The 26516-nt window shown below is 42.5% G+C and overlaps 61 non-coding genes and 4 pseudogenes across 61 annotated transcripts; all 65 read left to right on the plus strand.

Annotated features, from left to right (window-relative positions):
• The first annotated feature begins 103 nt into the window (after positions 1 to 103).
• LOC145852088 (5S ribosomal RNA) lies at positions 104 to 222 on the plus strand. Its single transcript, XR_014373942.1, has one exon. It is a non-coding gene; the product is annotated as a 5S ribosomal RNA (ribosomal RNA).
• Positions 223 to 631: 409 nt separating this feature from the next.
• On the plus strand, positions 632 to 750 carry LOC145882479 (5S ribosomal RNA). Its single transcript, XR_014394047.1, has one exon. It is a non-coding gene; the product is annotated as a 5S ribosomal RNA (ribosomal RNA).
• Positions 751 to 1159: 409 nt separating this feature from the next.
• Positions 1160 to 1278, plus strand: LOC145852860 (uncharacterized; annotated as a pseudogene).
• Positions 1279 to 1687: 409 nt separating this feature from the next.
• LOC145882481 (5S ribosomal RNA) lies at positions 1688 to 1806 on the plus strand. Its single transcript, XR_014394049.1, has one exon. It is a non-coding gene; the product is annotated as a 5S ribosomal RNA (ribosomal RNA).
• A 409-nt stretch (positions 1807 to 2215) lies between these two features.
• Positions 2216 to 2334, plus strand: LOC145854260 (5S ribosomal RNA). Its single transcript, XR_014375145.1, has one exon. It is a non-coding gene; the product is annotated as a 5S ribosomal RNA (ribosomal RNA).
• Positions 2335 to 2473: 139 nt separating this feature from the next.
• Positions 2474 to 2592, plus strand: LOC145854261 (5S ribosomal RNA). The gene has a single exon (XR_014375146.1). It is a non-coding gene; the product is annotated as a 5S ribosomal RNA (ribosomal RNA).
• Positions 2593 to 2731: 139 nt separating this feature from the next.
• On the plus strand, positions 2732 to 2850 carry LOC145886217 (5S ribosomal RNA). The gene has a single exon (XR_014397801.1). It is a non-coding gene; the product is annotated as a 5S ribosomal RNA (ribosomal RNA).
• A 139-nt stretch (positions 2851 to 2989) lies between these two features.
• On the plus strand, positions 2990 to 3108 carry LOC145854262 (5S ribosomal RNA). The gene has a single exon (XR_014375147.1). It is a non-coding gene; the product is annotated as a 5S ribosomal RNA (ribosomal RNA).
• Positions 3109 to 3247: 139 nt separating this feature from the next.
• LOC145853758 (5S ribosomal RNA) lies at positions 3248 to 3366 on the plus strand. The gene has a single exon (XR_014374643.1). It is a non-coding gene; the product is annotated as a 5S ribosomal RNA (ribosomal RNA).
• Positions 3367 to 3505: 139 nt separating this feature from the next.
• On the plus strand, positions 3506 to 3624 carry LOC145854263 (5S ribosomal RNA). Its single transcript, XR_014375148.1, has one exon. It is a non-coding gene; the product is annotated as a 5S ribosomal RNA (ribosomal RNA).
• Positions 3625 to 4033: 409 nt separating this feature from the next.
• LOC145855064 (5S ribosomal RNA) lies at positions 4034 to 4152 on the plus strand. The gene has a single exon (XR_014375951.1). It is a non-coding gene; the product is annotated as a 5S ribosomal RNA (ribosomal RNA).
• A 139-nt stretch (positions 4153 to 4291) lies between these two features.
• Positions 4292 to 4410, plus strand: LOC145886218 (5S ribosomal RNA). The gene has a single exon (XR_014397802.1). It is a non-coding gene; the product is annotated as a 5S ribosomal RNA (ribosomal RNA).
• Positions 4411 to 4549: 139 nt separating this feature from the next.
• LOC145854264 (5S ribosomal RNA) lies at positions 4550 to 4668 on the plus strand. Its single transcript, XR_014375149.1, has one exon. It is a non-coding gene; the product is annotated as a 5S ribosomal RNA (ribosomal RNA).
• A 139-nt stretch (positions 4669 to 4807) lies between these two features.
• On the plus strand, positions 4808 to 4926 carry LOC145853769 (5S ribosomal RNA). Its single transcript, XR_014374654.1, has one exon. It is a non-coding gene; the product is annotated as a 5S ribosomal RNA (ribosomal RNA).
• A 409-nt stretch (positions 4927 to 5335) lies between these two features.
• On the plus strand, positions 5336 to 5454 carry LOC145853780 (5S ribosomal RNA). The gene has a single exon (XR_014374665.1). It is a non-coding gene; the product is annotated as a 5S ribosomal RNA (ribosomal RNA).
• Positions 5455 to 5863: 409 nt separating this feature from the next.
• On the plus strand, positions 5864 to 5982 carry LOC145886220 (5S ribosomal RNA). Its single transcript, XR_014397804.1, has one exon. It is a non-coding gene; the product is annotated as a 5S ribosomal RNA (ribosomal RNA).
• Positions 5983 to 6121: 139 nt separating this feature from the next.
• LOC145885127 (5S ribosomal RNA) lies at positions 6122 to 6240 on the plus strand. The gene has a single exon (XR_014396707.1). It is a non-coding gene; the product is annotated as a 5S ribosomal RNA (ribosomal RNA).
• A 139-nt stretch (positions 6241 to 6379) lies between these two features.
• LOC145853791 (5S ribosomal RNA) lies at positions 6380 to 6498 on the plus strand. Its single transcript, XR_014374676.1, has one exon. It is a non-coding gene; the product is annotated as a 5S ribosomal RNA (ribosomal RNA).
• Positions 6499 to 6907: 409 nt separating this feature from the next.
• Positions 6908 to 7026, plus strand: LOC145885913 (5S ribosomal RNA). The gene has a single exon (XR_014397497.1). It is a non-coding gene; the product is annotated as a 5S ribosomal RNA (ribosomal RNA).
• Positions 7027 to 7435: 409 nt separating this feature from the next.
• On the plus strand, positions 7436 to 7554 carry LOC145885400 (5S ribosomal RNA). The gene has a single exon (XR_014396981.1). It is a non-coding gene; the product is annotated as a 5S ribosomal RNA (ribosomal RNA).
• Positions 7555 to 7693: 139 nt separating this feature from the next.
• Positions 7694 to 7812, plus strand: LOC145857559 (5S ribosomal RNA). The gene has a single exon (XR_014378458.1). It is a non-coding gene; the product is annotated as a 5S ribosomal RNA (ribosomal RNA).
• A 139-nt stretch (positions 7813 to 7951) lies between these two features.
• Positions 7952 to 8070, plus strand: LOC145882922 (5S ribosomal RNA). Its single transcript, XR_014394494.1, has one exon. It is a non-coding gene; the product is annotated as a 5S ribosomal RNA (ribosomal RNA).
• Positions 8071 to 8479: 409 nt separating this feature from the next.
• On the plus strand, positions 8480 to 8598 carry LOC145884371 (5S ribosomal RNA). Its single transcript, XR_014395949.1, has one exon. It is a non-coding gene; the product is annotated as a 5S ribosomal RNA (ribosomal RNA).
• A 409-nt stretch (positions 8599 to 9007) lies between these two features.
• LOC145885914 (5S ribosomal RNA) lies at positions 9008 to 9126 on the plus strand. The gene has a single exon (XR_014397498.1). It is a non-coding gene; the product is annotated as a 5S ribosomal RNA (ribosomal RNA).
• Positions 9127 to 9535: 409 nt separating this feature from the next.
• On the plus strand, positions 9536 to 9654 carry LOC145886198 (5S ribosomal RNA). Its single transcript, XR_014397782.1, has one exon. It is a non-coding gene; the product is annotated as a 5S ribosomal RNA (ribosomal RNA).
• Positions 9655 to 9793: 139 nt separating this feature from the next.
• LOC145881893 (5S ribosomal RNA) lies at positions 9794 to 9912 on the plus strand. The gene has a single exon (XR_014393461.1). It is a non-coding gene; the product is annotated as a 5S ribosomal RNA (ribosomal RNA).
• A 139-nt stretch (positions 9913 to 10051) lies between these two features.
• LOC145882923 (5S ribosomal RNA) lies at positions 10052 to 10170 on the plus strand. Its single transcript, XR_014394495.1, has one exon. It is a non-coding gene; the product is annotated as a 5S ribosomal RNA (ribosomal RNA).
• A 409-nt stretch (positions 10171 to 10579) lies between these two features.
• Positions 10580 to 10698, plus strand: LOC145884445 (5S ribosomal RNA). Its single transcript, XR_014396023.1, has one exon. It is a non-coding gene; the product is annotated as a 5S ribosomal RNA (ribosomal RNA).
• A 139-nt stretch (positions 10699 to 10837) lies between these two features.
• LOC145886504 (5S ribosomal RNA) lies at positions 10838 to 10956 on the plus strand. The gene has a single exon (XR_014398089.1). It is a non-coding gene; the product is annotated as a 5S ribosomal RNA (ribosomal RNA).
• A 139-nt stretch (positions 10957 to 11095) lies between these two features.
• Positions 11096 to 11214, plus strand: LOC145853802 (5S ribosomal RNA). Its single transcript, XR_014374687.1, has one exon. It is a non-coding gene; the product is annotated as a 5S ribosomal RNA (ribosomal RNA).
• Positions 11215 to 11623: 409 nt separating this feature from the next.
• On the plus strand, positions 11624 to 11742 carry LOC145886505 (5S ribosomal RNA). The gene has a single exon (XR_014398090.1). It is a non-coding gene; the product is annotated as a 5S ribosomal RNA (ribosomal RNA).
• Positions 11743 to 11881: 139 nt separating this feature from the next.
• On the plus strand, positions 11882 to 12000 carry LOC145882646 (5S ribosomal RNA). The gene has a single exon (XR_014394214.1). It is a non-coding gene; the product is annotated as a 5S ribosomal RNA (ribosomal RNA).
• A 409-nt stretch (positions 12001 to 12409) lies between these two features.
• On the plus strand, positions 12410 to 12528 carry LOC145885098 (5S ribosomal RNA). The gene has a single exon (XR_014396678.1). It is a non-coding gene; the product is annotated as a 5S ribosomal RNA (ribosomal RNA).
• Positions 12529 to 12937: 409 nt separating this feature from the next.
• Positions 12938 to 13056, plus strand: LOC145881788 (5S ribosomal RNA). Its single transcript, XR_014393358.1, has one exon. It is a non-coding gene; the product is annotated as a 5S ribosomal RNA (ribosomal RNA).
• A 139-nt stretch (positions 13057 to 13195) lies between these two features.
• LOC145853813 (5S ribosomal RNA) lies at positions 13196 to 13314 on the plus strand. The gene has a single exon (XR_014374698.1). It is a non-coding gene; the product is annotated as a 5S ribosomal RNA (ribosomal RNA).
• Positions 13315 to 13723: 409 nt separating this feature from the next.
• LOC145852287 (5S ribosomal RNA) lies at positions 13724 to 13842 on the plus strand. Its single transcript, XR_014374141.1, has one exon. It is a non-coding gene; the product is annotated as a 5S ribosomal RNA (ribosomal RNA).
• A 409-nt stretch (positions 13843 to 14251) lies between these two features.
• Positions 14252 to 14370, plus strand: LOC145883104 (5S ribosomal RNA). The gene has a single exon (XR_014394677.1). It is a non-coding gene; the product is annotated as a 5S ribosomal RNA (ribosomal RNA).
• Positions 14371 to 14509: 139 nt separating this feature from the next.
• On the plus strand, positions 14510 to 14628 carry LOC145850827 (5S ribosomal RNA). Its single transcript, XR_014372675.1, has one exon. It is a non-coding gene; the product is annotated as a 5S ribosomal RNA (ribosomal RNA).
• Positions 14629 to 14767: 139 nt separating this feature from the next.
• Positions 14768 to 14886, plus strand: LOC145853824 (5S ribosomal RNA). The gene has a single exon (XR_014374709.1). It is a non-coding gene; the product is annotated as a 5S ribosomal RNA (ribosomal RNA).
• Positions 14887 to 15295: 409 nt separating this feature from the next.
• LOC145885004 (5S ribosomal RNA) lies at positions 15296 to 15414 on the plus strand. Its single transcript, XR_014396584.1, has one exon. It is a non-coding gene; the product is annotated as a 5S ribosomal RNA (ribosomal RNA).
• A 409-nt stretch (positions 15415 to 15823) lies between these two features.
• On the plus strand, positions 15824 to 15942 carry LOC145884732 (5S ribosomal RNA). The gene has a single exon (XR_014396311.1). It is a non-coding gene; the product is annotated as a 5S ribosomal RNA (ribosomal RNA).
• Positions 15943 to 16081: 139 nt separating this feature from the next.
• On the plus strand, positions 16082 to 16200 carry LOC145853835 (5S ribosomal RNA). The gene has a single exon (XR_014374720.1). It is a non-coding gene; the product is annotated as a 5S ribosomal RNA (ribosomal RNA).
• Positions 16201 to 16609: 409 nt separating this feature from the next.
• LOC145852288 (5S ribosomal RNA) lies at positions 16610 to 16728 on the plus strand. Its single transcript, XR_014374142.1, has one exon. It is a non-coding gene; the product is annotated as a 5S ribosomal RNA (ribosomal RNA).
• A 409-nt stretch (positions 16729 to 17137) lies between these two features.
• On the plus strand, positions 17138 to 17256 carry LOC145883106 (5S ribosomal RNA). The gene has a single exon (XR_014394679.1). It is a non-coding gene; the product is annotated as a 5S ribosomal RNA (ribosomal RNA).
• A 139-nt stretch (positions 17257 to 17395) lies between these two features.
• LOC145850828 (5S ribosomal RNA) lies at positions 17396 to 17514 on the plus strand. Its single transcript, XR_014372676.1, has one exon. It is a non-coding gene; the product is annotated as a 5S ribosomal RNA (ribosomal RNA).
• A 139-nt stretch (positions 17515 to 17653) lies between these two features.
• Positions 17654 to 17772, plus strand: LOC145853847 (5S ribosomal RNA). Its single transcript, XR_014374732.1, has one exon. It is a non-coding gene; the product is annotated as a 5S ribosomal RNA (ribosomal RNA).
• A 409-nt stretch (positions 17773 to 18181) lies between these two features.
• Positions 18182 to 18300, plus strand: LOC145885005 (5S ribosomal RNA). Its single transcript, XR_014396585.1, has one exon. It is a non-coding gene; the product is annotated as a 5S ribosomal RNA (ribosomal RNA).
• Positions 18301 to 18709: 409 nt separating this feature from the next.
• LOC145882482 (5S ribosomal RNA) lies at positions 18710 to 18828 on the plus strand. Its single transcript, XR_014394050.1, has one exon. It is a non-coding gene; the product is annotated as a 5S ribosomal RNA (ribosomal RNA).
• Positions 18829 to 19237: 409 nt separating this feature from the next.
• On the plus strand, positions 19238 to 19356 carry LOC145854265 (5S ribosomal RNA). Its single transcript, XR_014375150.1, has one exon. It is a non-coding gene; the product is annotated as a 5S ribosomal RNA (ribosomal RNA).
• A 409-nt stretch (positions 19357 to 19765) lies between these two features.
• Positions 19766 to 19884, plus strand: LOC145882483 (5S ribosomal RNA). Its single transcript, XR_014394051.1, has one exon. It is a non-coding gene; the product is annotated as a 5S ribosomal RNA (ribosomal RNA).
• Positions 19885 to 20293: 409 nt separating this feature from the next.
• On the plus strand, positions 20294 to 20412 carry LOC145854266 (5S ribosomal RNA). The gene has a single exon (XR_014375151.1). It is a non-coding gene; the product is annotated as a 5S ribosomal RNA (ribosomal RNA).
• A 409-nt stretch (positions 20413 to 20821) lies between these two features.
• LOC145854267 (5S ribosomal RNA) lies at positions 20822 to 20940 on the plus strand. Its single transcript, XR_014375152.1, has one exon. It is a non-coding gene; the product is annotated as a 5S ribosomal RNA (ribosomal RNA).
• A 138-nt stretch (positions 20941 to 21078) lies between these two features.
• On the plus strand, positions 21079 to 21197 carry LOC145884662 (5S ribosomal RNA). The gene has a single exon (XR_014396241.1). It is a non-coding gene; the product is annotated as a 5S ribosomal RNA (ribosomal RNA).
• Positions 21198 to 21336: 139 nt separating this feature from the next.
• LOC145853611 (uncharacterized) lies at positions 21337 to 21443 on the plus strand (annotated as a pseudogene).
• Positions 21444 to 21852: 409 nt separating this feature from the next.
• On the plus strand, positions 21853 to 21971 carry LOC145881623 (5S ribosomal RNA). Its single transcript, XR_014393195.1, has one exon. It is a non-coding gene; the product is annotated as a 5S ribosomal RNA (ribosomal RNA).
• A 409-nt stretch (positions 21972 to 22380) lies between these two features.
• LOC145854268 (5S ribosomal RNA) lies at positions 22381 to 22499 on the plus strand. The gene has a single exon (XR_014375153.1). It is a non-coding gene; the product is annotated as a 5S ribosomal RNA (ribosomal RNA).
• A 409-nt stretch (positions 22500 to 22908) lies between these two features.
• LOC145853234 (uncharacterized) lies at positions 22909 to 23027 on the plus strand (annotated as a pseudogene).
• Positions 23028 to 23436: 409 nt separating this feature from the next.
• LOC145853612 (uncharacterized) lies at positions 23437 to 23543 on the plus strand (annotated as a pseudogene).
• Positions 23544 to 23952: 409 nt separating this feature from the next.
• LOC145882484 (5S ribosomal RNA) lies at positions 23953 to 24071 on the plus strand. Its single transcript, XR_014394052.1, has one exon. It is a non-coding gene; the product is annotated as a 5S ribosomal RNA (ribosomal RNA).
• Positions 24072 to 24480: 409 nt separating this feature from the next.
• On the plus strand, positions 24481 to 24599 carry LOC145882485 (5S ribosomal RNA). Its single transcript, XR_014394053.1, has one exon. It is a non-coding gene; the product is annotated as a 5S ribosomal RNA (ribosomal RNA).
• Positions 24600 to 24738: 139 nt separating this feature from the next.
• LOC145853858 (5S ribosomal RNA) lies at positions 24739 to 24857 on the plus strand. Its single transcript, XR_014374743.1, has one exon. It is a non-coding gene; the product is annotated as a 5S ribosomal RNA (ribosomal RNA).
• A 139-nt stretch (positions 24858 to 24996) lies between these two features.
• On the plus strand, positions 24997 to 25115 carry LOC145853869 (5S ribosomal RNA). Its single transcript, XR_014374754.1, has one exon. It is a non-coding gene; the product is annotated as a 5S ribosomal RNA (ribosomal RNA).
• A 139-nt stretch (positions 25116 to 25254) lies between these two features.
• On the plus strand, positions 25255 to 25373 carry LOC145851028 (5S ribosomal RNA). Its single transcript, XR_014372877.1, has one exon. It is a non-coding gene; the product is annotated as a 5S ribosomal RNA (ribosomal RNA).
• Positions 25374 to 25782: 409 nt separating this feature from the next.
• Positions 25783 to 25901, plus strand: LOC145854270 (5S ribosomal RNA). Its single transcript, XR_014375155.1, has one exon. It is a non-coding gene; the product is annotated as a 5S ribosomal RNA (ribosomal RNA).
• Positions 25902 to 26310: 409 nt separating this feature from the next.
• LOC145882486 (5S ribosomal RNA) lies at positions 26311 to 26429 on the plus strand. The gene has a single exon (XR_014394054.1). It is a non-coding gene; the product is annotated as a 5S ribosomal RNA (ribosomal RNA).
• The last annotated feature ends 87 nt before the right edge of the window (positions 26430 to 26516 follow it).

The raw sequence follows: 26516 nt of genomic DNA on the forward strand, positions 1-26516 counted from the left end.
TCAGTGACACAAAGTTCAAGCTGCTTATCTAATTGGTGAAAATGCAATGTCTGTTTATCACACTCACTTTGACTATATATGTTGTAGCAAGAGATTGTTTCTCGCTTACGGCCATACCAGCCTGGGTACGCCCGATCTCGTCTGATCTCGGAAGCGAAGCAGGGTCGGGCCTTGTTAGTACTTGGATGGAAGACCGCCTGGGAATACCAGGTGCTGTAAGCATTTTGTCCACGAGGGTGTGCCCCTGCACTATTTCATCAGCAACACTGCCTTGTAGTAAGCATTTAATGATGAATTGACTAAATGCAGCTTCCTGCCTTTTTAATAGGATCAAATTTCCTTGTGTTTTCAATTAGCATCTGCCTTGTATTTATAAGACAAACAAGAATATTGTTGCTGAATGCAGCTTGTGTGTGCTTTGTGCTCCTTTGCCCTGTTCAAATGATGAAAGGAAATAAAGTTTGTATTTTATCCAACTACCTGTGCTAAAAAGTGATGGGAACAGTGTTTATAATTTCTTCTACTTTTTCAGTGACACAAAGTTCAAGCTGCTTATCTAATTGGTGAAAATGCAATGTCTGTTTATCACACTCACTTTGACTATATATGTTGTAGCAAGAGATTGTTTCTCGCTTACGGCCATACCAGCCTGGGTACGCCCGATCTCGTCTGATCTCGGAAGCGAAGCAGGGTCGGGCCTGGTTAGTACTTGGATGGGAGACCGCCTGGGAATACCAGGTGCTGTAAGCATTTTGTCCACGAGGGTGTGCCCCTGCACTATTTCATCAGCAACACTGCCTTGTAGTAAGCATTTAATGATGAATTGACTAAATGCAGCTTCCTGCCTTTTTAATAGGATCAAATTTCCTTGTGTTTTCAATTAGCATCTGCCTTGTATTTATAAGACAAACAAGAATATTGTTGCTGAATGCAGCTTGTGTGTGCTTTGTGCTCCTTTGCCCTGTTCAAATGATGAAAGGAAATAAAGTTTGTATTTTATCCAACTACCTGTGCTAAAAAGTGATGGGAACAGTGTTTGTAATTTCTTCTACTTTTTCAGTGACACAAAGTTCAAGCTGCTTATCTAATTGGTGAAAATGCAATGTCTGTTTATCACACTCACTTTGACTATATATGTTGTAGCAAGAGATTGTTTCTCACTTACGGCCATACCAGCCTGGGTACTCCCGATCTCGTCTGATCTCGGAAGCGAAGCAGGGTCGGGCCTTGTTAGTACTTGGATGGAAGACCGCCTGGGAATACCAGGTGCTGTAAGCATTTTGTCCACGAGGGTGTGCCCCTGCACTATTTCATCAGCAACACTGCCTTGTAGTAAGCATTTAATGATGAATTGACTAAATGCAGCTTCCTGCCTTTTTAATAGGATCAAATTTCCTTGTGTTTTCAATTAGCATCTGCCTTGTATTTATAAGACAAACAAGAATATTGTTGCTGAATGCAGCTTGTGTGTGCTTTGTGCTCCTTTGCCCTGTTCAAATGATGAAAGGAAATAAAGTTTGTATTTTATCCAACTACCTGTGCTAAAAAGTGATGGGAACAGTGTTTATAATTTCTTCTACTTTTTCAGTGACACAAAGTTCAAGCTGCTTATCTAATTGGTGAAAATGCAATGTCTGTTTATCACACTCACTTTGACTATATATGTTGTAGCAAGAGATTGTTTCTCGCTTACGGCCATACCAGCCTGGGTACGCCCGATCTCGTCTGATCTCGGAAGCGAAGCAGGGTCGGGCCTGGTTAGTACTTGGATGGGAGACCGCCTGGGAATACCAGGTGCTGTAAGCATTTTGTCCACGAGGGTGTGCCCCTGCACTATTTCATCAGCAACACTGCCTTGTAGTAAGCATTTAATGATGAATTGACTAAATGCAGCTTCCTGCCTTTTTAATAGGATCAAATTTCCTTGTGTTTTCAATTAGCATCTGCCTTGTATTTATAAGACAAACAAGAATATTGTTGCTGAATGCAGCTTGTGTGTGCTTTGTGCTCCTTTGCCCTGTTCAAATGATGAAAGGAAATAAAGTTTGTATTTTATCCAACTACCTGTGCTAAAAAGTGATGGGAACAGTGTTTATAATTTCTTCTACTTTTTCAGTGACACAAAGTTCAAGCTGCTTATCTAATTGGTGAAAATGCAATGTCTGTTTATAAGACTCATTTTGACTATATATGTTGTAGCAAGAGATTGTTTCTCGCTTACGGCCATACCAGCCTGGGTACGCCCGATCTCGTCTGATCTCGGAAGCTAAGCAGGGTCGGGCCTGGTTAGTACTTGGATGGGAGACCGCCTGGGAATACCAGGTGCTGTAAGCATTTTGTCCACGAGGGGGTGCTCTTGCACTATTTCATCAGCAACACTGCCTTGTATTAAGCATTTAATGATGAATTGACTAAATATCTGTTTTATCAGACTCACTTTGACTATATATGTTGTAGCAAGAGATTGTTTCTCGCTTACGGCCATACCAGCCTGGGTACGCCCGATCTCGTCTGATCTCGGAAGCTAAGCAGGGTCGGGCCTGGTTAGTACTTGGATGGGAGACCGCCTGGGAATACCAGGTGCTGTAAGCATTTTGTCCACGAGGGGGTGCTCTTGCACTATTTCATCAGCAACACTGCCTTGTATTAAGCATTTAATGATGAATTGACTAAATATCTGTTTTATCAGACTCACTTTGACTATATATGTTGTAGCAAGAGATTGTTTCTCGCTTACGGCCATACCAGCCTGGGTACGCCCGATCTCGTCTGATCTCGGAAGCTAAGCAGGGTCGGGCCTTGTTAGTACTTGGATGGGAGACCGCCTGGGAATACCAGGTGCTGTAAGCATTTTGTCCACGAGGGGGTGCTCTTGCACTATTTCATCAGCAACACTGCCTTGTATTAAGCATTTAATGATGAATTGACTAAATATCTGTTTTATCAGACTCACTTTGACTATATATGTTGTAGCAAGAGATTGTTTCTCGCTTACGGCCATACCAGCCTGGGTACGCCCGATCTCGTCTGATCTCGGAAGCTAAGCAGGGTCGGGCCTGGTTAGTACTTGGATGGGAGACCGCCTGGGAATACCAGGTGCTGTAAGCATTTTGTCCACGAGGGGGTGCTCTTGCACTATTTCATCAGCAACACTGCCTTGTATTAAGCATTTAATGATGAATTGACTAAATATCTGTTTTATCAGACTCACTTTGACTATATATGTTGTAGCAAGAGATTGTTTCTCGCTTACGGCCATACCATCCTGGGTACGCCCGATCTCGTCTGATCTCGGAAGCTAAGCAGGGTCGGGCCTGGTTAGTACTTGGATGGGAGACCGCCTGGGAATACCAGGTGCTGTAAGCATTTTGTCCACGAGGGGGTGCTCTTGCACTATTTCATCAGCAACACTGCCTTGTATTAAGCATTTAATGATGAATTGACTAAATATCTGTTTTATCAGACTCACTTTGACTATATATGTTGTAGCAAGAGATTGTTTCTCGCTTACGGCCATACCAGCCTGGGTACGCCCGATCTCGTCTGATCTCGGAAGCTAAGCAGGGTCGGGCCTGGTTAGTACTTGGATGGGAGACCGCCTGGGAATACCAGGTGCTGTAAGCATTTTGTCCACGAGGGTGTGCCCCTGCACTATTTCATCAGCAACACTGCCTTGTAGTGAGCATTTAATGATGAATTGACTAAATGCAGCTTCCTTCCTTTTTAATAGGATCAAATTTCCTTGTGTTTTCAATTAGCATCTGCCTTGTATTTATAAGACAAACAAGAATATTGTTGCTGAATGCAGCTTGTGTGTGCTTTGTGCTCCTTTGCCCTGTTCAAATGATGAAAGGAAATAAAGTTTGTATTTTATCCAACTACCTGTGCTAAAAAGTGATGGGAACAGTGTTTGTAATTTCTTCTACTTTTTCAGTGACACAAAGTTCAAGCTGCTTATCTAATTGGTGAAAATGCAATGTCTGTTTATCACACTCACTTTGACTATATATGTTGTAGCAAGAGATTGTTTCTCGCTTACGGCCATACCACCCTGGGTACGCCCGATCTCGTCTGATCTCGGAAGCTAAGCAGGGTCGGGCCTGGTTAGTACTTGGATGGGAGACCGCCTGGGAATACCAGGTGCTGTAAGCATTTTGTCCACGAGGGGGTGCTCTTGCACTATTTCATCAGCAACACTGCCTTGTATTAAGCATTTAATGATGAATTGACTAAATATCTGTTTTATCAGACTCACTTTGACTATATATGTTGTAGCAAGAGATTGTTTCTCGCTTACGGCCATACCAGCCTGGGTACGCCCGATCTCGTCTGATCTCGGAAGCTAAGCAGGGTCGGGCCTTGTTAGTACTTGGATGGGAGACCGCCTGGGAATACCAGGTGCTGTAAGCATTTTGTCCACGAGGGGGTGCTCTTGCACTATTTCATCAGCAACACTGCCTTGTATTAAGCATTTAATGATGAATTGACTAAATATCTGTTTTATCAGACTCACTTTGACTATATATGTTGTAGCAAGAGATTGTTTCTCGCTTACGGCCATACCAGCCTGGGTACGCCCGATCTCGTCTGATCTCGGAAGCTAAGCAGGGTCGGGCCTGGTTAGTACTTGGATGGGAGACCGCCTGGGAATACCAGGTGCTGTAAGCATTTTGTCCACGAGGGGGTGCTCTTGCACTATTTCATCAGCAACACTGCCTTGTATTAAGCATTTAATGATGAATTGACTAAATATCTGTTTTATCAGACTCACTTTGACTATATATGTTGTAGCAAGAGATCGTTTCTCGCTTACGGCCATACCATCCTGGGTACGCCCGATCTCGTCTGATCTCGGAAGCTAAGCAGGGTCGGGCCTGGTTAGTACTTGGATGGGAGACCGCCTGGGAATACCAGGTGCTGTAAGCATTTTGTCCACGAGGGTGTGCCCCTGCACTATTTCATCAGCAACACTGCCTTGTAGTGAGCATTTAATGATGAATTGACTAAATGCAGCTTCCTGCCTTTTTAATAGGATCAAATTTCCTTGTGTTTTCAATTAGCATCTGCCTTGTATTTATAAGACAAACAAGAATATTGTTGCTGAATGCAGCTTGTGTGTGCTTTGTGCTCCTTTGCCCTGTTCAAATGATGAAAGGAAATAAAGTTTGTATTTTATCCAACTACCTGTGCTAAAAAGTGATGGGAACAGTGTTTGTAATTTCTTCTACTTTTTCAGTGACACAAAGTTCAAGCTGCTTATCTAATTGGTGAAAATGCAATGTCTGTTTATCACACTCACTTTGACTATATATGTTGTAGCAAGAGATTGTTTCTCGCTTACGGCCATACCATCCTGGGTACGCCCGATCTCGTCTGATCTCGGAAGCTAAGCAGGGTCGGGCCTGGTTAGTACTTGGATGGGAGACCGCCTGGGAATACCAGGTGCTGTAAGCATTTTGTCCACGAGGGTGTGCCTCTGCACTATTTCATCAGCAACACTGCCTTGTAGTAAGCATTTAATGATGAATTGACTAAATGCAGCTTCCTGCCTTTTTAATAGGATCAAATTTCCTTGTGTTTTCAATTAGCATCTGCCTTGTATTTATAAGACAAACAAGAATATTGTTGCTGAATGCAGCTTGTGTGTGCTTTGTGCTCCTTTGCCCTGTTCAAATGATGAAAGGAAATAAAGTTTGTATTTTATCCAACTACCTGTGCTAAAAAGTGATGGGAACAGTGTTTATAATTTCTTCTACTTTTTCAGTGACACAAAGTTCAAGCTGCTTATCTAATTGGTGAAAATGCAATGTCTGTTTATCAGACTCATTTTGACTATATATGTTGTAGCAAGAGATTGTTTCTCGCTTACGGCCATACCAGCCTGGGTACGCCCGATCTCGTCTGATCTCGGAAGCTAAGCAGGGTCGGGCCTTGTTAGTACTTGGATGGGAGACCGCCTGGGAATACCAGGTGCTGTAAGCATTTTGTCCACGAGGGGGTGCTCTTGCACTATTTCATCAGCAACACTGCCTTGTATTAAGCATTTAATGATGAATTGACTAAATATCTGTTTTATCAGACTCACTTTGACTATATATGTTGTAGCAAGAGATTGTTTCTCGCTTACGGCCATACCAGCCTGGGTACGCCCGATCTCGTCTGATCTCGGAAGCTAAGCAGGGTCGGGCCTGGTTAGTACTTGAATGGGAGACTTCCTGGGAATACCAGGTGCTGTAAGCATTTTGTCCACGAGGGGGTGCTCTTGCACTATTTCATCAGCAACACTGCCTTGTATTAAGCGTTTAATGATGAATTGACTAAATATCTGTTTTATCAGACTCACTTTGACTATATATGTTGTAGCAAGAGATTGTTTCTCGCTTACGGCCATACCATCCTGGGTACGCCCGATCTCGTCTGATCTCGGAAGCTAAGCAGGGTCGGGCCTGGTTAGTACTTGGATGGGAGACCGCCTGGGAATACCAGGTGCTGTAAGCATTTTGTCCACGAGGGTGTGCCTCTGCACTATTTCATCAGCAACACTGCCTTGTAGTAAGCATTTAATGATGAATTGACTAAATGCAGCTTCCTGCCTTTTTAATAGGATCAAATTTCCTTGTGTTTTCAATTAGCATCTGCCTTGTATTTATAAGACAAACAAGAATATTGTTGCTGAATGCAGCTTGTGTGTGCTTTGTGCTCCTTTGCCCTGTTCAAATGATGAAAGGAAATAAAGTTTGTATTTTATCCAACTACCTGTGCTAAAAAGTGATGGGAACAGTGTTTATAATTTCTTCTACTTTTTCAGTGACACAAAGTTCAAGCTGCTTATCTAATTGGTGAAAATGCAATGTCTGTTTATCACACTTACTTTGACTATATATGTTGTAGCAAGAGATTGTTTCTCGCTTACGGCCATACCAGCCTGGGTACGCCCGATCTCGTCTGATCTCGGAAGCGAAGCAGGGTCGGGCCTGGTTAGTACTTGGATGGGAGACCGCCTGGGAATACCAGGTGCTGTAAACATTTTGTCCACGAGGGTGTGCCCCTGCACTATTTCATCAGCAACACTGCCTTGTAGTAAGCATTTAATGATGAATTGACTAAATGCAGCTTCCTGCCTTTTTAATAGGATCAAATTTCCTTGTGTTTTCAATTAGCATCTGCCTTGTATTTATAAGACAAACAAGAATATTGTTGCTGAATGCAGCTTGTGTGTGCTTTGTGCTCCTTTGCCCTGTTCAAATGATGAAAGGAAATAAAGTTTGTATTTTATCCAACTACCTGTGCTAAAAAGTGATGGGAACAGTGTTTATAATTTCTTCTACTTTTTCAGTGACACAAAGTTCAAGCTGCTTATCTAATTGGTGAAAATGCAATGTCTGTTTATCAGACTCATTTTGACTATATATGTTGTAGCAAGAGATTGTTTCTCGCTTACGGCCATACCAGCCTGGGTACGCCCGATCTCGTCTGATCTCGGAAACTAAGCAGGGTCGGGCCTGGTTAGTACTTGGATGGGAGACCGCCTGGGAATACCAGGTGCTGTAAGCATTTTGTCCACGAGGGGGTGCTCTTACACTATTTCATCAGCAACACTGCCTTGTATTAAGCATTTAATGATGAATTGACTAAATATCTGTTTTATCAGACTCACTTTGACTATATATGTTGTAGCAAGAGATTGTTTCTCGCTTACGGCCATACCAGCCTGGGTACTCCCGATCTCGTCTGATCTCGGAAGCTAAGCAGGGTCGGGCCTGGTTAGTACTTGGATGGGAGACCGCCTGGGAATACCAGGTGCTGTAAGCATTTTGTCCACGAGGGGGTGCTCTTGCACTATTTCATCAGCAACACTGCCTTGTATTAAGCATTTAATGATGAATTGACTAAATATCTGTTTTATCAGACTCACTTTGACTATATATGTTGTAGCAAGAGATTGTTTCTCGCTTACGGCCATACCATCCTGGGTACGCCCGATCTCGTCTGATCTCGGAAGCGAAGCAGGGTCGGGCCTGGTTAGTACTTGGATGGGAGACCGCCTGGGAATACCAGGTGCTGTAAACATTTTGTCCACGAGGGTGTGCCCCTGCACTATTTCATCAGCAACACTGCCTTGTAGTAAGCATTTAATGATGAATTGACTAAATGCAGCTTCCTGCCTTTTTAATAGGATCAAATTTCCTTGTGTTTTCAATTAGCATCTGCCTTGTATTTATAAGACAAACAAGAATATTGTTGCTGAATGCAGCTTGTGTGTGCTTTGTGCTCCTTTGCCCTGTTCAAATGATGAAAGGAAATAAAGTTTGTATTTTATCCAACTACCTGTGCTAAAAAGTGATGGGAACAGTGTTTGTAATTTCTTCTACTTTTTCAGTGACACAAAGTTCAAGCTGCTTATCTAATTGGTGAAAATGCAATGTCTGTTTATCACACTCACTTTGACTATATATGTTGTAGCAAGAGATTGTTTCTCGCTTACGGCCATACCAGCCTGGGTACGCCCGATCTCGTTTGATCTCGGAAGCGAAGCAGGGTCGGGCCTGGTTAGTACTTGGATGGGAGACCGCCTGGGAATACCAGGTGCTGTAAGCATTTTGTCCACGAGGGTGTGCCCCTGCACTATTTCATCTGCAACACTGCCTTGTAGTAAGCATTTAATGATGAATTGACTAAATGCAGCTTCCTGCCTTTTTAATAGGATCAAATTTCCTTGTGTTTTCAATTAGCATCTGCCTTGTATTTATAAGACAAACAAGAATATTGTTGCTGAATGCAGCTTGTGTGTGCTTTGTGCTCCTTTGCCCTGTTCAAATGATGAAAGGAAATAAAGTTTGTATTTTATCCAACTACCTGTGCTAAAAAGTGATGGGAACAGTGTTTATAATTTCTTCTACTTTTTCAGTGACACAAAGTTCAAGCTGCTTATCTAATTGGTGAAAATGCAATGTCTGTTTATCACACTCACTTTGACTATATATGTTGTAGCAAGAGATTGTTTCTCGCTTACGGCCATACCAGCCTGGGTACGCCCGATCTCGTCTGATCTCGGAAGCGAAGCAGGGTCGGGCCTGGTTAGTACTTGGATGGGAGACCGCCTGGGAATACCAGGTGCTGTAAACATTTTGTCCACGAGGGTGTGCCCCTGCACTATTTCATCAGCAACACTGCCTTGTAGTAAGCATTTAATGATGAATTGACTAAATGCAGCTTCCTGCCTTTTTAATAGGATCAAATTTCCTTGTGTTTTCAATTAGCATCTGCCTTGTATTTATAAGACAAACAAGAATATTGTTGCTGAATGCAGCTTGTGTGTGCTTTGTGCTCCTTTGCCCTGTTCAAATGATGAAAGGAAATAAAGTTTGTATTTTATCCAACTACCTGTGCTAAAAAGTGATGGGAACAGTGTTTATAATTTCTTCTACTTTTTCAGTGACACAAAGTTCAAGCTGCTTATCTAATTGGTGAAAATGCAATGTCTGTTTATCAGACTCATTTTGACTATATATGTTGTAGCAAGAGATTGTTTCTCGCTTACGGCCATACCAGCCTGGGTACGCCCGATCTCGTCTGATCTCGGAAGCTAAGCAGGGTCTGGCCTGGTTAGTACTTGGATGGGAGACCGCCTGGGAATACCAGGTGCTGTAAGCATTTTGTCCACGAGGGGGTGCTCTTGCACTATTTCATCAGCAACACTGCCTTGTATTAAGCATTTAATGATGAATTGACTAAATATCTGTTTTATCAGACTCACTTTGACTATATATGTTGTAGCAAGAGATTGTTTCTCGCTTACGGCCATACCAGCCTGGGTACGCCCGATCTCGTCTGACCTCGGAAGCTAAGCAGGGTCGGGCCTGGTTAGTACTTGGATGGGAGACCGCCTGGGAATACCAGGTGCTGTAAGCATTTTGTCCACGAGGGGGTGCTCTTGCACTATTTCATCAGCAACACTGCCTTGTATTAAGCATTTAATGATGAATTGACTAAATATCTGTTTTATCAGACTCACTTTGACTATATATGTTGTAGCAAGAGATTGTTTCTTGCTTACGGCCATACCATCCTGGGTACGCCCGATCTCGTCTGATCTCGGAAGCGAAGCAGGGTCGGGCCTGGTTAGTACTTGGATGGGAGACCGCCTGGGAATACCAGGTGCTGTAAACATTTTGTCCACGAGGGTGTGCCCCTGCACTATTTCATCAGCAACACTGCCTTGTAGTAAGCATTTAATGATGAATTGACTAAATGCAGCTTCCTGCCTTTTTAATAGGATCAAATTTCCTTGTGTTTTCAATTAGCATCTGCCTTGTATTTATAAGACAAACAAGAATATTGTTGCTGAATGCAGCTTGTGTGTGCTTTGTGCTCCTTTGCCCTGTTCAAATGATGAAAGGAAATAAAGTTTGTATTTTATCCAACTACCTGTGCTAAAAAGTGATGGGAACAGTGTTTATAATTTCTTCTACTTTTTCAGTGACACAAAGTTCAAGCTGCTTATCTAATTGGTGAAAATGCAATGTCTGTTTATCAGACTCATTTTGACTATATATGTTGTAGCAAGAGATTGTTTCTCGCTTACGGCCATACCAGCCTGGGTACGCCCGATCTCGTCTGATCTCGGAAGCTAAGCAGGGTCGGGCCTGGTTAGTACTTGGATGGGAGACCGCCTCGGAATACCAGGTGCTGTAAGCATTTTGTCCACGAGGGGGTGCTCTTGCACTATTTCATCAGCAACACTGCCTTGTATTAAGCATTTAATGATGAATTGACTAAATATCTGTTTTATCAGACTCACTTTGACTATATATGTTGTAGCAAGAGATTGTTTCTCGCTTACGGCCATACCAGCCTGGGTACGCCCGATCTCGTCTGATCTCGGAAGCTAAGCAGGGTCGGGCCTGGTTAGTACTTGGATGTGAGACCGCCTGGGAATACCAGGTGCTGTAAGCATTTTGTCCACGAGGGGGTGCTCTTGCACTATTTCATCAGCAACACTGCCTTGTATTAAGCATTTAATGATGAATTGACTAAATATCTGTTTTATCAGACTCACTTTGACTATATATGTTGTAGCAAGAGATTGCTTCTCGCTTACGGCCATACCATCCTGGGTACGCCCGATCTCGTCTGATCTCGGAAGCTAAGCAGGGTCGGGCCTGGTTAGTACTTGGATGGGAGACCGCCTGGGAATACCAGGTGCTGTAAGCATTTTGTCCACGAGGGTGTGCCTCTGCACTATTTCATCAGCAACACTGCCTTGTAGTAAGCATTTAATGATGAATTGACTAAATGCAGCTTCCTGCCTTTTTAATAGGATCAAATTTCCTTGTGTTTTCAATTAGCATCTGCCTTGTATTTATAAGACAAACAAGAATATTGTTGCTGAATGCAGCTTGTGTGTGCTTTGTGCTCCTTTGCCCTGTTCAAATGATGAAAGGAAATAAAGTTTGTATTTTATCCAACTACCTGTGCTAAAAAGTGATGGGAACAGTGTTTGTAATTTCTTCTACTTTTTCAGTGACACAAAGTTCAAGCTGCTTATCTAATTGGTGAAAATGCAATGTCTGTTTATCACACTCACTTTGACTATATATGTTGTAGCAAGAGATTGTTTCTCGCTTACGGCCATACCAGCCTGGGTACGCCCGATCTCGTCTGATCTCGGAAGCTAAGCAGGGTCGGGCCTGGTTAGTACTTGGATGTGAGACCGCCTGGGAATACCAGGTGCTGTAAGCATTTTGTCCACGAGGGGGTGCTCTTGCACTATTTCATCAGCAACACTGCCTTGTATTAAGCATTTAATGATGAATTGACTAAATATCTGTTTTATCAGACTCACTTTGACTATATATGTTGTAGCAAGAGATTGCTTCTCGCTTACGGCCATACCATCCTGGGTACGCCCGATCTCGTCTGATCTCGGAAGCTAAGCAGGGTCGGGCATGGTTAGTACTTGGATGGGAGACCGCCTGGGAATACCAGGTGCTGTAAGCATTTTGTCCACGAGGGTGTGCCTCTGCACTATTTCATCAGCAACACTGCCTTGTAGTAAGCATTTAATGATGAATTGACTAAATGCAGCTTCCTGCCTTTTTAATAGGATCAAATTTCCTTGTGTTTTCAATTAGCATCTGCCTTGTATTTATAAGACAAACAAGAATATTGTTGCTGAATGCAGCTTGTGTGTGCTTTGTGCTCCTTTGCCCTGTTCAAATGATGAAAGGAAATAAAGTTTGTATTTTATCCAACTACCTGTGCTAAAAAGTGATGGGAACAGTGTTTGTAATTTCTTCTACTTTTTCAGTGACACAAAGTTCAAGCTGCTTATCTAATTGGTGAAAATGCAATGTCTGTTTATCACACTCACTTTGACTATATATGTTGTAGCAAGAGATTGTTTCTCGCTTACGGCCATACCAGCCTGGGTACGCCCGATCTCGTCTGATCTCGGAAGCGAAGCAGGGTCGGGCCTGGTTAGTACTTGGATGGGAGACCGCCTGGGAATACCAGGTGCTGTAAGTATTTTGTCCACGAGGGTGTGCCCCTGCACTATTTCATCAGCAACACTGCCTTGTAGTAAGCATTTAATGATGAATTGACTAAATGCAGCTTCCTGCCTTTTTAATAGGATCAAATTTCCTTGTGCTTTCAATTAGCATCTGCCTTGTATTTATAAGACAAACAAGAATATTGTTGCTGAATGCAGCTTGTGTGTGCTTTGTGCTCCTTTGCCCTGTTCAAATGATGAAAGGAAATAAAGTTTGTATTTTATCCAACTACCTGTGCTAAAAAGTGATGGGAACAGTGTTTGTAATTTCTTCTACTTTTTCAGTAACACAAAGTTCAAGCTGCTTATCTAATTGGTGAAAATGCAATGTCTGTTTATCACACTCACTTTGACTATATATGTTGTAGCAAGAGATTGTTTCTCGCTTACGGCCATACCAGCCTGGGTACCCCCGATCTCGTCTGATCTCGGAAGCTAAGCAGGGTCGGGCCTGGTTAGTACTTGGATGGGAGACCGCCTGGGAATACCAGGTGCTGTAAGCATTTTGTCCACGAGGGGGTGCTCTTGCACTATTTCATCAGCAACACTGCCTTGTATTAAGCATTTAATGATGAATTGACTAAATGTCTGTTTTATCAGACTCACTTTGACTATATATGTTGTAGCAAGAGATTGTTTCTCGCTTACGGCCATACCATCCTGGGTACGCCCGATCTCGTCTGATCTCGGAAGCTAAGCAGGGTCGGGCCTGGTTAGTACTTGGATGGGAGACCGCCTGGGAATACCAGGTGCTGTAAGCATTTTGTCCACGAGGGTGTGCCTCTGCACTATTTCATCAGCAACACTGCCTTGTAGTAAGCATTTAATGATGAATTGACTAAATGCAGCTTCCTGCCTTTTTAATAGGATCAAATTTCCTTGTGTTTTCAATTAGCATCTGCCTTGTATTTATAAGACAAACAAGAATATTGTTGCTGAATGCAGCTTGTGTGTGCTTTGTGCTCCTTTGCCCTGTTCAAATGATGAAAGGAAATAAAGTTTGTATTTTATCCAACTACCTGTGCTAAAAAGTGATGGGAACAGTGTTTGTAATTTCTTCTACTTTTTCAGTGACACAAAGTTCAAGCTGCTTATCTAATTGGTGAAAATGCAATGTCTGTTTATCACACTCACTTTGACTATATATGTTGTAGCAATAGATTGTTTCTCGCATACGGCCATACCAGCCTGGGTACGCCCGATCTCGTCTGATTTCGGAAGCGAAGCAGGGTCGGGCCTGGTTTGTACTTGGATGGGAGACCGCCTGGGAATACCAGGTGCTGTAAGCATTTTGTCCACGAGGGTGTGCCCCTGCACTATTTCATCAGCAACACTGCCTTGTAGTAAGCATTTAATGATGAATTGACTAAATGCAGCTTCCTGCCTTTTTAATAGGATCAAATTTCCTTGTGTTTTCAATTAGCATCTGCCTTGTATTTATAAGACAAACAAGAATATTGTTGCTGAATGCAGCTTGTGTGTGCTTTGTGCTCCTTTGCCCTGTTCAAATGATGGAAGGAAATAAAGTTTGTATTTTATCCAACTACCTGTGCTAAAAAGTGATGGGAACAGTGTTTATAATTTCTTCTACTTTTTCAGTGACACAAAGTTCAAGCTGCTTATCTAATTGGTGAAAATGCAATGTCTGTTTATCAGACTCATTTTGACTATATATGTTGTAGCAAGAGATTGTTTCTCACTTACGGCCATACCAGCCTGGGTACGCCCGATCTCGTCTGATCTCGGAAGCTAAGCAGGGTCGGGCCTGGTTAGTACTTGGATGGGAGACCGCCTGGGAATACCAGGTGCTGTAAGCATTTTGTCCACGAGGGGGTGCTCTTGCACTATTTCATCAGCAACACTGCCTTGTATTAAGCATTTAATGATGAATTGACTAAATATCTGTTTTATCAGACTCACTTTGACTATATATGTTGTAGCAAGAGATTGTTTCTCGCTTACGGCCATACCAGCCTGGGTACGCCCGATCTCGTCTGATCTCGGAAGCAAAGCAGGGTCTGGCCTGGTTAGTACTTGGATGGGAGACCGCCTGGGAATACCAGGTGCTGTAAGCATTTTGTCCACGAGGGGGTGCTCTTGCACTATTTCATCAGCAACACTGCCTTGTATTAAGCATTTAATGATGAATTGACTAAATATCTGTTTTATCAGACTCACTTTGACTATATATGTTGTAGCAAGAGATTTTTTCTCGCTTACGGCCATACCATCCTGGGTACGCCCGATCTCGTCTGATCTCGGAAGCTAAGCAGGGTCGGGCCTGGTTAGTACTTGGATGGGAGACCGCCTGGGAATACCAGGTGCTGTAAGCATTTTGTCCACGAGGGTGTGCCCCTGCACTATTTCATCAGCAACACTGCCTTGTAGTAAGCATTTAATGATGAATTGACTAAATGCAGCTTCCTGCCTTTTTAATAGGATCAAATTTCCTTGTGTTTTCAATTAGCATCTGCCTTGTATTTATAAGACAAACAAGAATATTGTTGCTGAATGCAGCTTGTGTGTGCTTTGTGCTCCTTTGCCCTGTTCAAATGATGAAAGGAAATAAAGTTTGTATTTTATCCAACTACCTGTGCTAAAAAGTGATGGGAACAGTGTTTGTAATTTCTTCTACTTTTTCAGTGACACAAAGTTCAAGCTGCTTATCTAATTGGTGAAAATGCAATGTCTGTTTATCACACTCACTTTGACTATATATGTTGTAGCAAGAGATTGTTTCTCGCTTACGGCCATACCAGCCTCGGTACGCCCGATCTCGTCTGATCTCGGAAGCTAAGCAGGGTCGGGCCTGGTTAGTACTTGGATGGGAGACCGCCTGGGAATACCAGGTGCTGTAAGCATTTTGTCCACGAGGGTGTGCCCCTGCACTATTTCATCAGCAACACTGCCTTGTAGTAAGCATTTAATGATGAATTGACTAAATGCAGCTTCCTGCCTTTTTAATAGGATCAAATTTCCTTGTGTTTTCAATTAGCATCTGCCTTGTATTTATAAGACAAACAAGAATATTGTTGCTGAATGCAGCTTGTGTGTGCTTTGTGCTCCTTTGCCCTGTTCAAATGATGAAAGGAAATAAAGTTTGTATTTTATCCAACTACCTGTGCTAAAAAGTGATGGGAACAGTGTTTGTAATTTCTTCTACTTTTTCAGTGACACAAAGTTCAAGCTGCTTATCTAATTGGTGAAAGTTCAATGTCTGTTTATCACACTCACTTTGACTATATATGTTGTAGCAAGAGATTGTTTCTCGCTTACGGCCATACCAGCCTGGGTACGCCCGATCTCGTCTGATCTCGGAAGCGAAGCAGGGTCGGGCCTGGTTAGTACTTGGATGGGAGACCGCCTGGGAATGCCAGGTGCTGTAAGCATTTTGTCCACGAGGGGGTGCTCTTGCACTATTTCATCAGCAACACTGCCTTGTATTAAGCATTTAATGATGAATTGACTAAATGTCTGTTTTATCAGACTCACTTTGACTATATATGTTGTAGCAAGAGATTGTTTCTCGCTTACGGCCATACCATCCTGGGTACGCCCGATCTCGTCTGATCTCGGAAGCTAAGCAGGGTCGGGCCTGGTTAGTACTTGGATGGGAGACCGCCTGGGAATACCAGGTGCTGTAAGCATTTTGTCCACGAGGGTGTGCCTCTGCACTATTTCATCAGCAACACTGCCTTGTAGTAAGCATTTAATGATGAATTGACTAAATGCAGCTTCCTGCCTTTTTAATAGGATCAAATTTCCTTGTGTTTTCAATTAGCATCTGCCTTGTATTTATAAGACAAACAAGAATATTGTTGCTGAATGCAGCTTGTGTGTGCTTTGTGCTCCTTTGCCCTGTTCAAATGATGAAAGGAAATAAAGTTTGTATTTTATCCAACTACCTGTGCTAAAAAGTGATGGGAACAGTGTTTGTAATTTCTTCTACTTTTTCAGTGACACAAAGTTCAAGCTGCTTATCTAATTGGTGAAAATGCAATGTCTGTTTATCACACTCACTTTGACTATATATGTTGTAGCAATAGATTGTTTCTCGCATACGGCCATACCAGCCTGGGTACGCCCGATCTCGTCTGATTTCGGAAGCGAAGCAGGGTCGGGCCTGGTTTGTACTTGGATGGGAGACCGCCTGGGAATACCAGGTGCTGTAAGCATTTTGTCCACGAGGGTGTGCCCCTGCACTATTTCATCAGCAACACTGCCTTGTAGTAAGCATTTAATGATGAATTGACTAAATGCAGCTTCCTGCCTTTTTAATAGGATCAAATTTCCTTGTGTTTTCAATTAGCATCTGCCTTGTATTTATAAGACAAACAAGAATATTGTTGCTGAATGCAGCTTGTGTGTGCTTTGTGCTCCTTTGCCCTGTTCAAATGATGGAAGGAAATAAAGTTTGTATTTTATCCAACTACCTGTGCTAAAAAGTGATGGGAACAGTGTTTATAATTTCTTCTACTTTTTCAGTGACACAAAGTTCAAGCTGCTTATCTAATTGGTGAAAATGCAATGTCTGTTTATCAGACTCATTTTGACTATATATGTTGTAGCAAGAGATTGTTTCTCACTTACGGCCATACCAGCCTGGGTACGCCCGATCTCGTCTGATCTCGGAAGCTAAGCAGGGTCGGGCCTGGTTAGTACTTGGATGGGAGACCGCCTGGGAATACCAGGTGCTGTAAGCATTTTGTCCACGAGGGGGTGCTCTTGCACTATTTCATCAGCAACACTGCCTTGTATTAAGCATTTAATGATGAATTGACTAAATATCTGTTTTATCAGACTCACTTTGACTATATATGTTGTAGCAAGAGATTGTTTCTCGCTTACGGCCATACCAGCCTGGGTACGCCCGATCTCGTCTGATCTCGGAAGCAAAGCAGGGTCTGGCCTGGTTAGTACTTGGATGGGAGACCGCCTGGGAATACCAGGTGCTGTAAGCATTTTGTCCACGAGGGGGTGCTCTTGCACTATTTCATCAGCAACACTGCCTTGTATTAAGCATTTAATGATGAATTGACTAAATATCTGTTTTATCAGACTCACTTTGACTATATATGTTGTAGCAAGAGATTTTTTCTCGCTTACGGCCATACCATCCTGGGTACGCCCGATCTCGTCTGATCTCGGAAGCTAAGCAGGGTCGGGCCTGGTTAGTACTTGGATGGGAGACCGCCTGGGAATACCAGGTGCTGTAAGCATTTTGTCCACGAGGGTGTGCCCCTGCACTATTTCATCAGCAACACTGCCTTGTAGTAAGCATTTAATGATGAATTGACTAAATGCAGCTTCCTGCCTTTTTAATAGGATCAAATTTCCTTGTGTTTTCAATTAGCATCTGCCTTGTATTTATAAGACAAACAAGAATATTGTTGCTGAATGCAGCTTGTGTGTGCTTTGTGCTCCTTTGCCCTGTTCAAATGATGAAAGGAAATAAAGTTTGTATTTTATCCAACTACCTGTGCTAAAAAGTGATGGGAACAGTGTTTGTAATTTCTTCTACTTTTTCAGTGACACAAAGTTCAAGCTGCTTATCTAATTGGTGAAAATGCAATGTCTGTTTATCACACTCACTTTGACTATATATGTTGTAGCAAGAGATTGTTTCTCGCTTACGGCCATACCAGCCTCGGTACGCCCGATCTCGTCTGATCTCGGAAGCTAAGCAGGGTCGGGCCTGGTTAGTACTTGGATGGGAGACCGCCTGGGAATACCAGGTGCTGTAAGCATTTTGTCCACGAGGGTGTGCCCCTGCACTATTTCATCAGCAACACTGCCTTGTAGTAAGCATTTAATGATGAATTGACTAAATGCAGCTTCCTGCCTTTTTAATAGGATCAAATTTCCTTGTGTTTTCAATTAGCATCTGCCTTGTATTTATAAGACAAACAAGAATATTGTTGCTGAATGCAGCTTGTGTGTGCTTTGTGCTCCTTTGCCCTGTTCAAATGATGAAAGGAAATAAAGTTTGTATTTTATCCAACTACCTGTGCTAAAAAGTGATGGGAACAGTGTTTGTAATTTCTTCTACTTTTTCAGTGACACAAAGTTCAAGCTGCTTATCTAATTGGTGAAAGTTCAATGTCTGTTTATCACACTCACTTTGACTATATATGTTGTAGCAAGAGATTGTTTCTCGCTTACGGCCATACCAGCCTGGGTACGCCCGATCTCGTCTGATCTCGGAAGCGAAGCAGGGTCGGGCCTGGTTAGTACTTGGATGGGAGACCGCCTGGGAATACCAGGTGCTGTAAGCATTTTGTCCACGAGGGTGTGCCCCTGCACTATTTCATCAGCAACACTGCCTTGTAGTAAGCATTTAATGATGAATTGACTAAATGCAGCTTCCTGCCTTTTTAATAGGATCAAATTTCCTTGTGTTTTCAATTAGCATCTGCCTTGTATTTATAAGACAAACAAGAATATTGTTGCTGAATGCAGCTTGTGTGTGCTTTGTGCTCCTTTGCCCTGTTCAAATGATGAAAGGAAATAAAGTTTGTATTTTATCCAACTACCTGTGCTAAAAAGTGATGGGAACAGTGTTTATAATTTCTTCTACTTTTTCAGTGACACAAAGTTCAAGCTGCTTATCTAATTGGTGAAAATGCAATGTCTGTTTATCAGACTCATTTTGACTATATATGTTGTAGCAAGAGATTTTTTCTCGCTTACGGCCATACCAGCCTGGGTACGCCCGATCTCGTCTGATCTCGGAAGCTAAGCAGGGTCGGGCCTGGTTAGTACTTGGATGGGAGACCGCCTGGGAATACCAGGTGCTGTAAGCATTTTGTCCACGAGGGGGTGCTCTTGCACTATTTCATCAGCAACACTGCCTTGTATTAAGCATTTAATGATGAATTGACTAAATGCAGCTTCCTGCCTTTTTAATAGGATCAAATTTCCTTGTGTTTTCAATTAGCATCTGCCTTGTATTTATAAGACAAACAAGAATATTGTTGCTGAATGCAGCTTGTGTGTGCTTTGTGCTCCTTTGCCCTGTTCAAATGATGAAAGGAAATAAAGTTTGTATTTTATCCAACTACCTGTGCTAAAAAGTGATGGGAACAGTGTTTGTAATTTCTTCTACTTTTTCAGTGACACAAAGTTCAAGCTGCTTATCTAATTGGTGAAAATGCAATGTCTGTTTATCACACTCACTTTGACTATATATGTTGTAGCAAGAGATTGTTTCTTGCTTACGGCCATACCAGCCTGGGTACGCCCGATCTCGTCTGATCTCGGAAGCGAAGCAGGGTCGGGCCTGGTTAGTACTTGGATGGGAGACCGCCTGGGAATACCAGGTGCTGTAAGCATTTTGTCCACGAGGGTGTGCCCCTGCACTATTTCATCAGCAACACTGCCTTGTAGTAAGCATTTAATGATGAATTGACTAAATGCAGCTTCCTGCCTTTTTAATAGGATCAAATTTCCTTGTGTTTTCAATTAGCATCTGCCTTGTATTTATAAGACAAACAAGAATATTGTTGCTGAATGCAGCTTGTGTGTGCTTTGTGCTCCTTTGCCCTGTTCAAATGATGAAAGGAAATAAAGTTTGTATTTTATCCAACTACCTGTGCTAAAAAGTGATGGGAACAGTGTTTATAATTTCTTCTACTTTTTCAGTGACACAAAGTTCAAGCTGCTTATCTAATTGGTGAAAATGCAATGTCTGTTTATCAGACTCATTTTGACTATATATGTTGTAGCAAGAGATTGTTTCTCGCTTACGGCCATACCAGCCTGGGTACGCCCGATCTCGTCTGATCTCGGAAGCTAAGCAGGGTCGGGCCTGGTTAGTACTTGGATGGGAGACCGCCTGGGAATACCAGGTGCTGTAAGCATTTTGTCCACGAGGGTGTGCCCCTGCACTATTTCATCAGCAACACTGCCTTGTAGTAAGCATTTAATGGTGAATTGACTAAATGCAGCTTCCTGCCTTTTTAATAGGATCAAATTTCCTTGTGTTTTCAATTAGCATCTGCCTTGTATTTATAAGACAAACAAGAATATTGTTGCTGAATGCAGCTTGTGTGTGCTTTGTGCTCCTTTGCCCTGTTCAAATGATGAAAGGAAATAAAGTTTGTATTTTATCCAACTACCTGTGCTAAAAAGTGATGGGAACAGTGTTTGTAATTTCTTCTACTTTTTCAGTGACACAAAGTTCAAGCTGCTTATCTAATTGGTGAAAATGCAATGTCTGTTTATCACACTCACTTTGACTATATATGTTGTAGCAAGAGTTTGTTTCTCGCTTACGGCCATACCAGCCTGGGTACGCCCGATCTCGTCTGATCTCGGAAGCTAAGCAGGGTCGGGCCTGGTTAGTACTTGGATGGGAGACCGCCTGGGAATACCAGGTGCTGTAAGCATTTTGTCCACGAGGGGTGCTCTTGCACTATTTCATCAGCAACACTGCCTTGTATTAAGCATTTAATGATGAATTGACTAAATATCTGTTTTATCAGACTCACTTTGACTATATATGTTGTAGCAAGAGATTGTTTCTCGCTTACGGCCATACCAGCATGGGTACGCCCGATCTCGTCTGATCTCGGAAGCTAAGCAGGGTCGGGCCTGGTTAGTACTTGGATGGGAGACCGCCTGGGAATACCAGGTGCTGTAAGCATTTTGTCCACGAGGGGGTGCTCTTGCACTATTTCATCAGCAACACTGCCTTGTATTAAGCATTTAATGATGAATTGACTAAATATCTGTTTTATCAGACTCACTTTGACTATATATGTTGTAGCAAGAGATTGTTTCTCGCATACGGCCATACCAGCCTGGGTACGCCCGATCTCGTCTGATTTCGGAAGCGAAGCAGGGTCGGGCCTGGTTAGTACTTGGATGGGAATACCAGGTGCTGTAAGCATTTTGTCCACGAGGGTGTGCCCCTGCACTATTTCATCAGCAACACTGCCTTGTAGTAAGCATTTAATGATGAATTGACTAAATGCAGCTTCCTGCCTTTTTAATAGGATCAAATTTCCTTGTGTTTTCAATTAGCATCTGCCTTGTATTTATAAGACAAACAAGAATATTGTTGCTGAATGCAGCTTGTGTGTGCTTTGTGCTCCTTTGCCCTGTTCAAATGATGAAAGGAAATAAAGTTAGTATTTTATCCAACTACCTGTGCTAAAAAGTGATGGGAACAGTGTTTGTAATTTCTTCTACTTTTTCAGTGACACAAAGTTCAAGCTGCTTATCTAATTGGTGAAAATGCAATGTCTGTTTATCACACTCACTTTGACTATATATGTTGTAGCAAGAGATTGTTTCTTGCTTACGGCCATACCAGCCTGGGTACGCCCGATCTCATCTGATCTCGGAAGCGAAGCAGGGTCGGGCCTGGTTAGTACTTGGATGGGAGACCGCCTGGGAATACCAGGTGCTGTAAGCATTTTGTCCACGAGGGTGTGCCCCTGCACTATTTCATCAGCAACACTGCCTTGTAGTAAGCATTTAATGATGAATTGACTAAATGCAGCTTCCTGCCTTTTTAATAGGATCAAATTTCCTTGTGTTTTCAATTAGCATCTGCCTTGTATTTATAAGACAAACAAGAATATTGTTGCTGAATGCAGCTTGTGTGTGCTTTGTGCTCCTTTGCCCTGTTCAAATGATGAAAGGAAATAAAGTTTGTATTTTATCCAACTACCTGTGCTAAAAAGTGATGGGAACAGTGTTTATAATTTCTTCTACTTTTTCAGTGACACAAAGTTCAAGCTGCTTATCTAATTGGTGAAAATGCAATGTCTGTTTATCAGACTCATTTTGACTATATATGTTGTAGCAAGAGATTGTTTCTCGCTTACGGCCATACCAGCCTGGGTACGCCCGATCTCGTCTGATCTCGGAAGCTAAGCAGGGTCGGGCCTGGTTAGTACTTGGATGGGAGACCGCCTGGGAATACCAGGTGCTGTAAGCATTTTGTCCACGAGGGTGTGCCCCTGCACTATTTCATCAGCAACACTGCCTTGTAGTAAGCATTTAATGGTGAATTGACTAAATGCAGCTTCCTGCCTTTTTAATAGGATCAAATTTCCTTGTGTTTTCAATTAGCATCTGCCTTGTATTTATAAGACAAACAAGAATATTGTTGCTGAATGCAGCTTGTGTGTGCTTTGTGCTCCTTTGCCCTGTTCAAATGATGAAAGGAAATAAAGTTTGTATTTTATCCAACTACCTGTGCTAAAAAGTGATGGGAACAGTGTTTGTAATTTCTTCTACTTTTTCAGTGACACAAAGTTCAAGCTGCTTATCTAATTGGTGAAAATGCAATGTCTGTTTATCACACTCACTTTGACTATATATGTTGTAGCAAGAGATTGTTTCTCCCATACGGCCATACCAGCCTGGGTACGCCCGATCTCGTCTGATTTTGGAAGCGAAGCAGGGTCGGGCCTGGTTAGTACTTGGCTGGGAGACCGCCTGGGAATACCAGGTGCTGTAAGCATTTTGTCCACGAGGGTGTGCCCCTGCACTATTTCATCAGCAACACTGCCTTGTAGTAAGCATTTAATGATGAATTGACTAAATGCAGCTTCCTGCCTTTTTAATAGGATCAAATTTCCTTGTGTTTTCAATTAGCATCTGCCTTGTATTTATAAGACAAACAAGAATATTGTTGCTGAATGCAGCTTGTGTGTGCTTTGTGCTCCTTTGCCCTGTTCAAATGATGAAAGGAAATAAAGTTTGTATTTTATCCAACTACCTGTGCTAAAAAGTGATGGGAACAGTGTTTGTAATTTCTTCTACTTTTTCAGTGACACAAAGTTCAAGCTGCTTATCTAATTGGTGAAAATGCAATGTCTGTTTATCACACTCACTTTGACTATATATGTTGTAGCAAGAGATTGTTTCTCGCATACGGCCATACCAGCCTGGGTACGCCCGATCTCGTCTGATTTCGGAAGCGAAGCAGGGTCGGGCCTGGTTAGTACTTGGATGGGAATACCAGGTGCTGTAAGCATTTTGTCCACGAGGGTGTGCCCCTGCACTATTTCATCAGCAACACTGCCTTGTAGTAAGCATTTAATGATGAATTGACTAAATGCAGCTTCCTGCCTTTTTAATAGGATCAAATTTCCTTGTGTTTTCAATTAGCATCTGCCTTGTATTTATAAGACAAACAAGAATATTGTTGCTGAATGCAGCTTGTGTGTGCTTTGTGCTCCTTTGCCCTGTTCAAATGATGAAAGGAAATAAAGTTTGTATTTTATCCAACTACCTGTGCTAAAAAGTGATGGGAACAGTGTTTGTAATTTCTTCTACTTTTTCAGTGACACAAAGTTCAAGCTGCTTATCTAATTGGTGAAAATGCAATGTCTGTTTATCACACTCACTTTGACTATATATGTTGTAGCAAGAGATTGTTTCTCGCTTACGGCCATACCAGCCTGGGTACGCCCGATCTCGTCTGATCTCGGAAGCGAAGCAGGGTCGGGCCTGGTTAGTACTTGGATGGGAGACCGCCTGGGAATACCAGGTGCTGTAAGCATTTTGTCCACGAGGGTGTGCCCCTGCACTATTTCATCAGCAACACTGCCTTGTAGTAAGCATTTAATGATGAATTGACTAAATGCAGCTTCCTGCCTTTTTAATAGGATCAAATTTCCTTGTGTTTTCAATTAGCATCTGCCTTGTATTTATAAGACAAACAAGAATATTGTTGCTGAATGCAGCTTGTGTGTGCTTTGTGCTCCTTTGCCCTGTTCAAATGATGAAAGGAAATAAAGTTTGTATTTTATCCAACTACCTGTGCTAAAAAGTGATGGGAACAGTGTTTGTAATTTCTTCTACTTTTTCAGTGACACAAAGTTCAAGCTGCTTATCTAATTGGTGAAAATGCAATGTCTGTTTATCACACTCACTTTGACTATATATGTTGTAGCAAGAGATTGTTTCTCGCTTACGGCCATACCAGCCTGGGTACGCCCGATCTCGTCTGATCTCGGAAGCGAAGCAGGGTCGGGCCTGGTTAGTACTTGGATGGGAGACCGCCTGGGAATACCAGGTGCTGTAAGCATTTTGTCCACGAGGGGGTGCTCTTGCACTATTTCATCAGCAACACTGCCTTGTATTAAGCATTTAATGATGAATTGACTAAATATCTGTTTTATCAGACTCACTTTGACTATATATGTTGTAGCAAGAGATTGTTTCTCGCTTACGGCCATACCATCCTGGGTACGCCCGATCTCGTCTGATCTCGGAAGCTAAGCAGGGTCGGGCCTGGTTAGTACTTGGATGGGAGACCGCCTGGGAATACCAGGTGCTGTAAGCATTTTGTCCACGAGGGGGTGCTCTTGCACTATTTCATCAGCAACACTGCCTTGTATTAAGCATTTAATGATGAATTGACTAAATATCTGTTTTATCAGACTCACTTTGACTATATATGTTGTAGCAAGAGATTGTTTCTCGCTTACGGCCATACCATCCTGGGTACGCCCGATCTCGTCTGATCTCGGAAGCTAAGCAGGGTCGGGCCTGGTTAGTACTTGGATGGGAGACCGCCTGGGAATACCAGGTGCTGTAAGCATTTTGTCCACGAGGGGGTGCTCTTGCACTATTTCATCAGCAACACTGCCTTGTATTAAGCATTTAATGATGAATTGACTAAATATCTGTTTTATCAGACTCACTTTGACTATATATGTTGTAGCAAGAGATTGCTTCTCGCTTACGGCCATATCAGCCTGGGTACGCCCGATCTCGTCTGATCTCGGAAGCTAAGCAGGGTCTGGCCTGGTTAGTACTTGGATGGGAGACCGCCTGGGAATACCAGGTGCTGTAAGCATTTTGTCCACGAGGGTGTGCCCCTGCACTATTTCATCAGCAACACTGCCTTGTAGTAAGCATTTAATGATGAATTGACTAAATGCAGCTTCCTGCCTTTTTAATAGGATCAAATTTCCTTGTGTTTTCAATTAGCATCTGCCTTGTATTTATAAGACAAACAAGAATATTGTTGATGAATGCAGCTTGTGTGTGCTTTGTGCTCCTTTGCCCTGTTCAAATGATGAAAGGAAATAAAGTTTGTATTTTATCCAACTACCTGTGCTAAAAAGTGATGGGAACAGTGTTTGTAATTTCTTCTACTTTTTCAGTGACACAAAGTTCAAGCTGCTTATCTAATTGGTGAAAATGCAATGTCTGTTTATCACACTCACTTTGACTATATATGTTGTAGCAAGAGATTGTTTCTCGCTTACGGCCATACCAGCCTGGGTACGCCCGATCTCGTCTGATCTCGGAAGCTAAGCAGGGTCGGGCCTGGTTAGTACTTGGATGGGAGACCGCCTGGGAATACCAGGTGCTGTAAGCATTTTGTCCACGAGGGTGTGCCCCTGCACTATTTCATCAGCAACACTGCCTTGTAGTAAGCATTTAATGATGAATTGACTAAATGCAGCTTCCTGCCTTTTTAATAGGATCAAATTTCCTTGTGTTTTCAATTAGCATCTGCCTTGTATTTATAAGACAAACAAGAATATTGTTGCTGAATGCAGCTTGTGTGTGCTTTGTGCTCCTTTGCCCTGTTCAAATGATGAAAGGAAATAAAGTTTGTATTTTATCCAACTACCTGTGCTAAAAAGTGATGGGAACAGTGTTTGTAATTTCTTCTACTTTTTCAGTGACACAAAGTTCAAGCTGCTTATCTAATTGGTGAAAATGCAATGTCTGTTTATCACACTCACTTTGACTATATATGTTGTAGCAAGAGATTGTTTCTCGCTTACGGCCATACCAGCCTGGGTACGCCCGATCTCGTCTGATCTCGGAAGCGAAGCAGGGTCGGGCCTGGTTAGTACTTGGATGGGAGACCGCCTGGGAATACCAGGTGCTGTAAGCATTTTGTCCACGAGGGTGTGCCCCTGCACTATTTCATCAGCAACACTGCCTTGTAGTAAGCATTTAATGATGAATTGACTAAATGCAG

Source organism: Salmo salar, chromosome 08 (assembly GCF_965601325.2).
Source record: "Salmo salar chromosome 08, fSalSal1, whole genome shotgun sequence".
Lineage (NCBI taxonomy): Eukaryota > Metazoa > Chordata > Actinopteri > Salmoniformes > Salmonidae > Salmo > Salmo salar.